The sequence below is a fragment of the Centruroides sculpturatus genome, unplaced genomic scaffold (assembly GCF_000671375.1).
Source record: "Centruroides sculpturatus isolate CEXI.00-Female unplaced genomic scaffold, Cexi_2.0 scaffold131, whole genome shotgun sequence".
Classification (NCBI taxonomy): Eukaryota; Metazoa; Arthropoda; class Arachnida; order Scorpiones; family Buthidae; genus Centruroides; species Centruroides sculpturatus.
Window position 1 is genome coordinate 372,016 of NW_019384439.1, and position 12,930 is coordinate 384,945.

The 12,930-nt window shown below is 22.8% G+C and overlaps 1 protein-coding gene across 2 annotated transcripts in view; it reads right to left on the reverse strand.

Annotated features, from left to right (window-relative positions):
• The window catches only part of LOC111620098 (leishmanolysin-like peptidase), a 52,211-nt gene extending 40,590 nt beyond the window's left edge, over positions 1-11,621 (reverse strand). Inside the window, exons 1-2 of one of the 2 annotated variants that reach the window (XM_023361941.1) lie at positions 11,560-11,621; positions 9,909-10,242 (exon numbers count right to left, since the gene is read on the reverse strand). The gene's annotated coding sequence lies outside the window, so the exon portion shown is untranslated. The remainder of the gene's footprint in view (positions 1-9,908; positions 10,243-11,559) is intronic. The other variant, XM_023361942.1, reaches the window with a different exon arrangement.
• Positions 11,622-12,930: the final 1,309 nt, after the last annotated feature.

The window sequence follows — 12,930 nt, forward strand, 5'->3', positions numbered from 1 at the left end:
TAATTAAAAACTAATTTAAATTAAGTAAATAAGACAAATGTAAATTCATAGTCTAGACTAACAGATAATTAACCTGTAAAATACAACTTTTTTTGCTTTTCTTTTTTTAGAGATAATAAATTATCCATTTTAATTAATGAAATGAACTAAATTTAACAGAAAAAGATTTCATATAAATTTAAAAAAAAAACAGCATTCTTATTCTGATGATTCTGGGATAAACTGTTTTATGAATTATTTTAAATAAATTACCTTTACTTGCAAATGATTTAAGTTAGTTTGACATGATAATATAATTTTATATATAAATATATTTGTTATATCTTTTTTATTTTTACTCTTTGACCCATGAGCACACTAAGGCAGCCTTTTTTTCAGGCTTACTATATGTAAGATTTAATTTTAAAAAATTGCAAAAGCAAATATGTTTGCAGATGTGTTAACTTTGATAGATATTTTATAATTAAAAACAAACTTTTTTCATTGCAGCAATTTTTTTTTTTCTCCCAATTTTTGAATAATTAACAATTGCTCCACTGCATAAGTAAGCACTAAATTACTTGTTCTTATATTTGTTTTTCTAGAAAACATTAAAATACTTTATGAATATGAAAAAGTTTCTTGTTAATTTTTTAATATTAAAATATGTTTTGAGTGAAAAATTTATTACATAATAAATTATTTTTAACTATATATTTTCAAATCTTGTAATTATTTAATGAATTTTAGAGAACTATGCTCCAATATGGTATGTGATAGAATTTCAATATTTACAAAGATGGGAACCATCATGCTTTTTTGAATTAACAAAATCATTCACTCCACTTTTATATGGCTTTCTTGCATAAATTTTAAGAACAAAAATATAATTTGATTTCTTAAACATAGTTCATTTATTAGAAAGATATTTAATCATATATAATTAACAAAAAAAATCCTTTATAAATTAAATATCATTACTTATATTTTAATTATAAGCCATTCAGTCTTTTTTTTAAGTTAGTATAATTAATAAAAAATGCTTTTATTATATAGATTCTTTTATTTAATATTTATAATAAATGGAAACAGAGAATATCATATTTTGTTTTAGATATGAATTCCTCATTGCATATTAAAATTTTTTGAAAATCAATAATGGAATCTAGATCGGTTGGGATGAAACAATCTCTTTTTTTTTTATTCACTCAATGAAAGATTTCAAACATTGTTTAAAGAAATGTTATTTATAAGAACTATAGTATTTTTAAAATTATTTAATTTTTTTAAATTAATTTACATTATTTTAATTGAATAAAATTATAATCAAAATGCATGATAATAAATTTGTTATACTTTCAATCATAATATTTCTTATAAAAGGGAATAATTGTTTTCCAATTAGTTATCAACATGCATGAATCATACAAATGAAGAAAACAAAGCAAATAAGAAAACAAACTGTTTTTGGTAAGATAAATGAAATAATTACATTAATTTTGAATCAAAATAAAGTTTTATATACTAAAATTGTGTATTTTGGAAAATAATTGTTAATTTAGAATACTACCATTCAAAAACTGAATATACTTGAACTAAAGACACTAAAAAACTTAATATCCAGCAGAGAAATTTGGAAGTGCTGGATATTAGGTTTTTTAATGTCTTTAGTTAATTTAAATATATAACTGTTAAATATCTGTGTCGAATTCTCTTCAAAGAAAATTATATTAATTTATATTAGATACTTACTTTTAAAATCTTAGGCCAATATATCCGTTTAAAGATGAAGATAATTATTTCTCTTTCAGAATTTTCTGTCCTTTAATGTTCGAGTTCTCACTCGAATGTGCACATGTCGAAAAATTATTCTCGATAGAGCATGCGCTTATATAGGAGATTACGTCACAGAAGATAACTAAAATATCAAATACATTACAGCATTTAATTGGTCGATATATAAGGTACTTTCCTATTTAATTATTTAAAATTTGATTGGTTATTAAATCAGATTTGACAATTTAAATATTTAAAATATTTATCTTTCTCCATTTCTTCCTCCCATCTTATTTTTCTCCCCCCGCTTTTTTTTTTATTTTAGCAATCGATAATTTTCTTAAGTAATCAAAGTGTTAATTAAAAATAAACGTGACTTTTTAATTAATTTCTGTTTTGAGTTTTATTTTAATACCGAATAAAATTCGATCTAGAAATTATTCTAAGAAAAGGTCATTGTCAAAAAAGTAAATAAATGATTTTCACCCCATTTTCTATGTTTTCTTTCGAGGTTACTGGCCTGATGTCACGCTATCGATATTGTATGTCGATGTTAGTAGCATGGCATATACTACATTAGACATTTACTTTGACGTTATGGTGAATTAATAATGATTCTGAACTTGAATTAAATTCGATATGCATGGATTATCGAGATCGATATGTCAGCGAACGATGCCATTCGTCTTTTATATCTTAAAGTAAAATATTTATTATCAATCCTTTATCGAAATATATAATACTAATAATAAAATATGAAATTTAATAGAAATTCCTAAATATATAACTCTGACTTAAGAATTTTGTCAGGAGTTTAAGCGTTTAAAAGAAATGCTATTGACAAAATATATATATTTTTATCTTTTCATAACCGTGTCAAACGAGTCTCCCTACTGTTCTTGAAATTTATTATCATATTGGAAAAGGTCCTTCACCTTTCTGGCCGTCATAGTACACTTGAGTCCAGTAGGGTCGTTGGCTTGGCTACAGAAAGTAAACACGACAAAGAGGAATCCTCCTCATTAATATTTGATCCTACACCTATAATCATTTTCTAGATACAGAGACTTAAACTCTCAATTATCAAAGAATATATATAATTAATAAGCTTAATGATATTAAGCTGACAACTTCGGTTATTAATATTTCTATTAATGGTTAAAAATTATAAGGATTCTCTCAAATGGTCAAAGTTCTACAGAGTAAAGGGAGCCAATAGAGCCCTGTTTTAGTATAATGCATTAAATTTTAAAATAAGTAAGATAAAATATAATTTAAACTATTCGATGCCGAATTTTATATAAGAAATTTTAAAGAAGTTTCGCTTTTAATTCATTACAATTGTGCCGAATATAAAATAGTATTTCACAAAATATAGGGCCGCTGACCCGGTACAGACCAGCTGAAAACTTAAAAATTAGGATACGAAGTGCTGAAAAAGTAATACATTTATAATTAAAACAATTTTGATATTTAAAAGTTTATTATTAGTACACGATATTGAGCGATAGTCTAATCGTGATCGTGGTAAGGTGAAAACTATCATGCACGCGCAACGTAGACCTATTTATATATTCGTGGGCTTCCCTCTAATTCAAAATGATCCTCTTCGAGGTGGTGTTTATAATATATTCGAGGTGCCACTCCATCTCGCATATATAAATACATCTTGCATACACAACGTATTATATATTAATTCTTTCTCCAACCCTCCTAGCTGGAAAAGTTTGGGAAGAAGGACTAATAAATATTTATCGCGATTTTCCTAAATGTTTTATATATAAAATATAATATAATCTTTTTATTTTTAAATGGTATAAAGAAAATTTTATTGAATACAGTNCTACGAAACTTGACTCATTTAAAAAGTCGTTAATGGCCTGCTTTCGGACCCCGTTTGGGTCCTCACATATATACTAAATTTTATATTTTAAAAGATTTAAGTACACATCCACTCACATAAAATCCATATCACAAATAGCTTCTACTTAGGAATGAACAATTTCTAACTTTTTTCTTTTGAGGATATTGAATAAAAAAATATATTTTTCATAATTACTATCTTTTCAAAATAAAGTTAAGAATCCTACTAGAAATAGTAGTTAAGGGGGTCATGTTGAGAATAGCTGACTTAATCATTTATTTCATCCAATGGCCCTTTGGGGACCACAGAATGAAATAAATAAAAAGGAATGCATGCAAAATTCAGTTTTTCAATAGGCAATAATGGCAACAAAGGCAACAAAATCTAGTAGTGGTTATACTTCAATCTAAGAATTTACATTGCTTAAAGTTTTTATGCCAAGTCTTTTATGATTTGTGTATATATTCTTTTTACAACCCCTAAGACAAATTTGGTACTAACTGAAAATAAAGGCCACATCTGCACAAAAATTTCAATAAAGGCTGCAAGTGCAAGTTAATAATTATAAATAATTAAAGATAGAGCAGGCAAAGCATTCTCTACTTTCCTTCAGTTCAGCCCCAGTCATTGGAGTAAACAGTAGTTGTGTGCATCAGTAGTAGCCAAGTCTGTTTGGAAAAGAGATCTGTGGAGAGTTTGTATTTAGTCTTCAATATGTGTTATTTTAAAAATATATCTTATCTTTGAATTTTTACAAGAATCTGGTTCCAGATGGTTTAAATTTACATAATCATAGGCAAGGAAGATCATCAAAAGAGAATGTTAACTCATTACAAATAAATACTACTAGATTTTGTTGCCATTTAGTCTTTAATTATACTATTTTTAAACATACTTTATCCTTGGGTTTATAAATTTTTGAATGAGAAAATTTTAAAATTTATGTATAAATTTATTCATCAATAATATGCTTGCTTTGTTATTTAATCAGTTTATTATTAACTGTGTTTACTTTTATACTTCATTACTCTTCTTATCATTATTTCTTTTCAATTTCTTGTTTTAATCGTTAAGCTGATTTTCAATATTTTAATTTTGTTTTCTTTTTATTCATTGTTTATTTTTTCCAATATTCAATATTATCTTTAATTTATGAAAAGTACTCTTGTATAAACAAAATACATAAGCTTTGATTGTTATTTTTTTCAATTTCATCTATAAACCATTAAGAAATCAGAAAATATATCTACATTTGATAGATATTACCTATTCAGTGAATTATGTACTGAATAGGTGAGAAGGGAAAAATTTCAAAATTATGTTTAAATCATTTTTTGTGTATATATGCTTCAAAAACTTTTTACCTAATGAATTAAATATTCTATATTTTTAGTATTTTGGTTCATTCATCCTTTGGTAGGAAGTTGAGTATTACTAGAATTTTTAGTACTAATAAGTTAACTTACTTTTTATCATCATACACTTCTATTTATTGGTATCTTTTAATTATTAATTTTTATAAAAATTGGAAAGTAAATACCATATTTCAGTATATTTACATCACATGCATGATAGTAAATAAATAATCATAAATTAAAATGTAATGGCTAAAAGTTAAAAATCTGTAGATCTTCATAGTTATGATACACATTTATAAAACTTTGTTTAAATTAACACTCCTAAACCTTATAACTCCAGTAATAAACATTTAATAGCAAACTAACATTTAATAGCAAGATTACAATACAAAAAACAAAGTTTTTTGTATTGTAATCTTGCTATGTCTTTTGGCTGATAACTGATGATAGTACATAATTGTTATTAATTAATGTACTGGTTAAAACTGATGATAAACATCAAATATTTGTTTCTTTTTTTTTCAATTATTTTTCACAGTACAAGAATTTAAATTGAGTGTTGCAAAAAACACAGACAAATAGCAATTCATTCCGTGTGTAATAAATCATCAAGTAATACATTTTATAACTGTTTTAACATATTTTTAATATCAATGTCAATAAAACCAAAATTCCCATTACTTCATTGACTTACCTCATTTAATGTTATCAGTAATTTATCATCATCGGTATAGACATGTCCCAAAGTGATTACAATAAGCAAATTATATTATATGAAGTTTCAAAATACATTATGTACTTTGTTGATATGTGCTTCTTCTCCTTAATTACTTATATTATACTTTGTCAACTTTGGACATTCTTGTGTATTAGAAAATGTTATACTGAAAGAAGAGAAACACATAATTTCCAATTAAACTATATTTACTGTAACATAATCTTGATTACATTCCCTCAGTATAACAAATCCTAGTACACAAGAATGTCCAAAGTGGACAAAAGTATAATTATGTACTTTTAAAAATTTCATCATTTTAATAATTAAGATATCTACAAACAAAAGATAAAAAAAATTTTATTTAAAATTAAATTAATATATACAAAACTATAACATAAATTTTATATTATAATATCATAAACAGAAATACATATAAGGTTTTAAACATCTCAAATGTACTTTGAAAACTTTTAAAATAAATTACTTGTATTAAAAGGCAATCTATTATAATAGAAAATAAAAAAGTTATTTTTAAGTAATAAGGAAAAAATGTAATAAAATTTTTAAAAATTTATATAAATTTCGACAATTTCATTAAAATTTTGGATCAGCTTTAAATATATTTTATTTATTAAAATTATACACATATGATCATTCAAGTAAAAAATTTAAATTAATATATTGTCAAATATCATTGACCTGGCACAATATCATTGTTCTTCATGTTTTATCATATTAAATTTCTTTCCTTATCAATATATAAATTAAAATTTTTTATAATGTGAATTTAAGTTATGTAAAAAGTTTAGAAATTATGTAAAATTGAATTTCATTGTAGTTTTTCTATGAATTGTATTAGAGAATAATTCTGCAAAATCATTTGTAATTGATTCTGATTTATTAATTCTAATATAAATTTATGATTTATAAATATATACATATATTTATTTATTTTATTTATTTACAGAAGTTATACATAATTTAATAACAATAATTATGTCATACCACACACACACACACTACACAAAAGCCTGGGAACATTACAGTTAAATAGAAACACATACATGACACTACAGAAGGCCACTATATTGAATACATGTCATATTGTTAGGAAATTCCTGAATACAGACACACAGACTAATACACTTATTTAATTTTTTTTTTTTGTTTTGGTTGCTATGTCTTGACTCTGGTCCAGTATAGTACACAGCAACCGGTGTCAATCAAGTATAACCCACTAAACCCAACATAATAATAATAAAGTGAAACAAACAAATTTATATATATTGTAAAATATATTGATTAATTTAAAAAAGATACTTTCACTTATAAATAGCTCAGTTATTCTTTGAACAGAATGAAAATCAAAGCATTGCGTGTATTTTAAAGATACAGTAAACCCTCGATTTAATGGACTAATTGGGTGAAAAGGTATCTGCTATTGTCAAAAGTCCATTAAATCAAATGTGATTTAAAAATACATATTAGTAAAAAACTTAAAATATGCAATATGTGTTAATACTTATACATCATAATGTTTTAATAAAATAATGTTACAATGGACATTGTATCAATGTATATAAATTATTCATTGTTTGTTCTTTTAGCATACTCTATTTACTAAGAAAAAAGTTTTAAATTTTCCTGTAAAACAAATTTTTTTATCCATTAGATCCAAAGTTGTTAAATCAAGATCTGCTAAATTGAAGGTTTACAGTACAGTATTTTAATTTAAATTTTTTTTAATTTCTACGAAACTTATGCTATTTTAAGATTTATTATATGATATAATAATAAAATTAACTGTATTTTTTTAAAACAAACTTTTTGATAAAGTATATTTAATGTATATATTAAGAACGTTTCATAATTTTAAAACTGAATTATATAAATTAAGATTTATTATGCTAATTAATTTTTATGTATCATTTGTAAAATTTTTCAATCTTGTAGAAATATTTTAAAATTAAATAATGAAAGTTTATAAAAAAAAAATTGTTTGTTTTTGTTTTTCTATTTTATATATTTTTATTCAATAATTCATTTTTCAAAATTATATTTACTGTATATATTACCATAAATATATTTGAGTAAAATTTAAAATATGATATATTTAATTTGGTATATTCATTTTAATTTATTACTTTCATTTTTTACGTAACTGTTTAATTAATTCAGGCAGAATTGATATTAAGTTGAGTTAAATTTCAGGTTATGTTTCAGATTAACAATGAATTTATTCTAAATGATTAGCATATTTCTTGATATTTTAGAAATAAATGACATTTCATTAGAAAAAAATATGTCGTAAATTAAAAACCCAACTTTAGAATTAACATTATTTAAATGGGGATAAATTAATAATAATTAAAAACTAATTTAAATTAAGTAAATAAGACAAATGTAAATTCATAGTCTAGACTAACAGATAATTAACCTGTAAAATACAACTTTTTTTGCTTTTCTTTTTTTAGAGATAATAAATTATCCATTTTAATTAATGAAATGAACTAAATTTAACAGAAAAAGATTTCATATAAATTTAAAAAAAAAACAGCATTCTTATTCTGATGATTCTGGGATAAACTGTTTTATGAATTATTTTAAATAAATTACCTTTACTTGCAAATGATTTAAGTTAGTTTGACATGATAATATAATTTTATATATAAATATATTTGTTATATCTTTTTTATTTTTACTCTTTGACCCATGAGCACACTAAGGCAGCCTTTTTTTCAGGCTTACTATATGTAAGATTTAATTTTAAAAAATTGCAAAAGCAAATATGTTTGCAGATGTGTTAACTTTGATAGATATTTTATAATTAAAAACAAACTTTTTTCATTGCAGCAATTTTTTTTTTTCTCCCAATTTTTGAATAATTAACAATTGCTCCACTGCATAAGTAAGCACTAAATTACTTGTTCTTATATTTGTTTTTCTAGAAAACATTAAAATACTTTATGAATATGAAAAAGTTTCTTGTTAATTTTTTAATATTAAAATATGTTTTGAGTGAAAAATTTATTACATAATAAATTATTTTTAACTATATATTTTCAAATCTTGTAATTATTTAATGAATTTTAGAGAACTATGCTCCAATATGGTATGTGATAGAATTTCAATATTTACAAAGATGGGAACCATCATGCTTTTTTGAATTAACAAAATCATTCACTCCACTTTTATATGGCTTTCTTGCATAAATTTTAAGAACAAAAATATAATTTGATTTCTTAAACATAGTTCATTTATTAGAAAGATATTTAATCATATATAATTAACAAAAAAAATCCTTTATAAATTAAATATCATTACTTATATTTTAATTATAAGCCATTCAGTCTTTTTTTTAAGTTAGTATAATTAATAAAAAATGCTTTTATTATATAGATTCTTTTATTTAATATTTATAATAAATGGAAACAGAGAATATCATATTTTGTTTTAGATATGAATTCCTCATTGCATATTAAAATTTTTTGAAAATCAATAATGGAATCTAGATCGGTTGGGATGAAACAATCTCTTTTTTTTTTATTCACTCAATGAAAGATTTCAAACATTGTTTAAAGAAATGTTATTTATAAGAACTATAGTATTTTTAAAATTATTTAATTTTTTTAAATTAATTTACATTATTTTAATTGAATAAAATTATAATCAAAATGCATGATAATAAATTTGTTATACTTTCAATCATAATATTTCTTATAAAAGGGAATAATTGTTTTCCAATTAGTTATCAACATGCATGAATCATACAAATGAAGAAAACAAAGCAAATAAGAAAACAAACTGTTTTTGGTAAGATAAATGAAATAATTACATTAATTTTGAATCAAAATAAAGTTTTATATACTAAAATTGTGTATTTTGGAAAATAATTGTTAATTTAGAATACTACCATTCAAAAACTGAATATACTTGAACTAAAGACACTAAAAAACTTAATATCCAGCAGAGAAATTTGGAAGTGCTGGATATTAGGTTTTTTAATGTCTTTAGTTAATTTAAATATATAACTGTTAAATATCTGTGTCGAATTCTCTTCAAAGAAAATTATATTAATTTGTTTTTATAATAAAATTTCTAAATTTGAGTTTTTAAACAGAGTTTACTTTCTAAATCAAAATAATTTAGTAAATGTCAGTCTAAGATTTGAAGGAAAAAAAAAGTTTTCTTACACACAAGAAAATAATCTTACCTGAAAGTAATTGTGACATTTTATTCCTAGCTTTTTCTACAATGGAAAAGAGTCTTGTTGTTTGTTCAGCAACCATACCATGGTCCATTATACCATAATAAACATGAATTCGAATTGGCTTAAAATCACTTGATATGTCAGCTTTATTCATATCTCTCTTATGTTTTGAACTATAATTAACAAAAGTTTTTACAACGTCATTTGATATGATATCGTCAAATTCGCAACAGTATCCAAATTGTGGATAACATCCAAGCACACTGAACAAGACCATCATAAAAAGTAGCCTATCACAACACAATCTTCTTTTTCTCATTATTTTTCTTTGTGGCTTCTGAAAATATTAAATTATGTTACATTATACTTATTTTATTAATTTTAAATGATATTATAGTATTATATATATATATATATATATATATATACATACAGTAATACCCCAAACTTACACGATAGGTGGGACCGAGTGATAACCACGTAAGTCAAATTCGCATAAGTTGGGGTATAATTTCGCAATTTGTGTAAAATCCAAGTCGAATGTATGTAAGCTAATAAATGTTCTCATCAATCTTATCTCGTCTTTTGATTCGTTCACGGTTACAAGAAATCACCACATAGAGTCTCTCAAGTCTCCGTAGATATAACAAACAAACACAAAATAAATTGTAGCTATGTGTCAATTCCACACAACACATCCGATTATGTAAGTTGAACAGTAGTGTGGGGTTCAAAACTAATCAAGAGTTGCGTGGTGCGCAAATAAAAGACGAATCGATGAGATTTGAAAATCGCGTAAGTCAGGGTAGTGTAAGTTGAGGTATTACTGTATATATTTACTTTTATTAATGTTAAACTATGGTAAAGATTAATTAATGATAAATATATTATGTTTATGTTTTAGAGAGAAGCCAACTTCATCAATTATCATTCTATTATAGTTGAATATAATTACAGATGCAAGTAATAAAATTAGAAAATTATAATTAAGTAACAATAAATAAATAATAGAGCACAAAAAATTATCACATAAAGAGTTTTTAAATTAAATTTTTAAAAAATGAAATTTATTAAGAAAGAAATAGTTTAGAATGAAAATTCAATTTAAGAAAAACACCAGAGTTACTAATGCTATCACGATGAAAAATAACAACAAAATAAATCAGTTATATAAAATAAAGTATTTTCAAACTTTAATCTGGCGAATCCTTAGAATTTAAAAGGATTAATCAGGAAGTTGTTTTTGTTTGCAGGGAAAAAATGGATCAAAGTAGTTAGATGCAATTCTTTAATTTTTATAAAACCAATACAATTTTATTTAATTTTAAAAACATATAAATACAATTCATATGATTAAAAATAAAAAATTTTTAGCAGCTTTTCTTTTCAATTAAAAATTTTAATTAAGTATTTCATTATGGTTTTTTTCAACTTTGTTAAAAGAAAAAAAAATCAATCTATTATTTAAAAATAAAAATATCTAAATTTGTAAGAACTTATTAGAAGCTTTAGATTTTTTGTTCAGTTATTTTTTTATAATTATAAACATTAATGAATTAAATTACAAAAATTAATAAATATATTTTAATAATTTGAGAATTATGTAATATTTCAAATTTAATAACATTATAACAACATATATCTTTAATATTACCTTACTTATTATTAAATGTAGCAGCTCAGCAATGTAATGTCACAGAAAACTGAAAACAAAATCTGTAAGCAGTGATGTAAAATTAATCATCTCATTAATGCAAAAGAGAGAAAAATGAATAAAGAAGCCATTAAATAAGATAGCAATATTGTCCTTATATTGAACACTTGTTCTTAAAATATTTCTTAAAAAATTGAAAACTATTTAATTTTAAAAAGAAAATTATTATTAATATTCAGTTTTTATCATATATGATAATCAATTTATTCTTAAAATATCAGATATAAATATAATCATTGAAATATTGAATATCCTAAATTTATTTAATTGTTGAATCTGTTACAACTTTTTTTCCTCAAAAATGACAAAATTATTTGAAAATTAAATAGTGATTAGCTTAAAGTTCTAGTATCTGCCAATTTTATTACTTACAATTATCAAATGCACTGGGTGTAAATTTAATTTGATAAAATAAAGTAAATTCTTATAACTTTTCAAATTAGCAGATATCAAATTTTACTTAAAAAGCTACATTTAAAAAAATTAATATAAATGTTTAAAAATTTATTTTTTTAATAATGAAAACAATGAAATAATGAAAAAACAACTTCAATTTTTAAACATAACAAAAATCTACTTTAGTAGGGCTCAATTATATTTAATGAGAGCAAGCTCCAATAAAGCAGATTTTTGTTGTTATTTTTTCGAAACATCAATTGATGAATTGAAGATTTCAGTAATGTTTTGGAAAAACTATTCCGTAATGAAAACTGAAAGAAAAGAAAATTTACAAAACTAAATTAGCTGAACAGAGGAAGAAAACTACATTGAAATGGTGGAAAGAAGTGAAAAAAATGGTTTTTTTTTTTACTTGGATTTGAAATTAAATTTAAAAGAAATTTCTTGATATACAAAAATATCATTGGACTCAAAAATTATTAAATCACCATTCAAAAAAGAAAAAAGTTTGATAACAAACTAGTAACAACTGAACACGCACACACTAAGTAAAATACAATGTAAATATACACTAGAAATGGAAGGAGAATGTGCAAAATATTAAAATGTATAATAATAAATTTAAAATGCTTTCTAGCTTTTTAAAACATGCAAAATATTCTAAATTTTTCACTTACTCAGAGACCAAAAGTAGACTATAAACCATAAAATCAATTTAAATTCTATAATGATATAGAAATAATATAGAAAGTATTTATAAAAATAACTTCCTAATTATTTTCAAACATATGTAAATATTTTATTTTAAATATTGATAGTTATATTATTAAAAAATATTAAAGTGTGTTAAATAAACATTGAACATATAAATTATGTAGTAATAATATGAATGAACATGCAATCATTAGATAT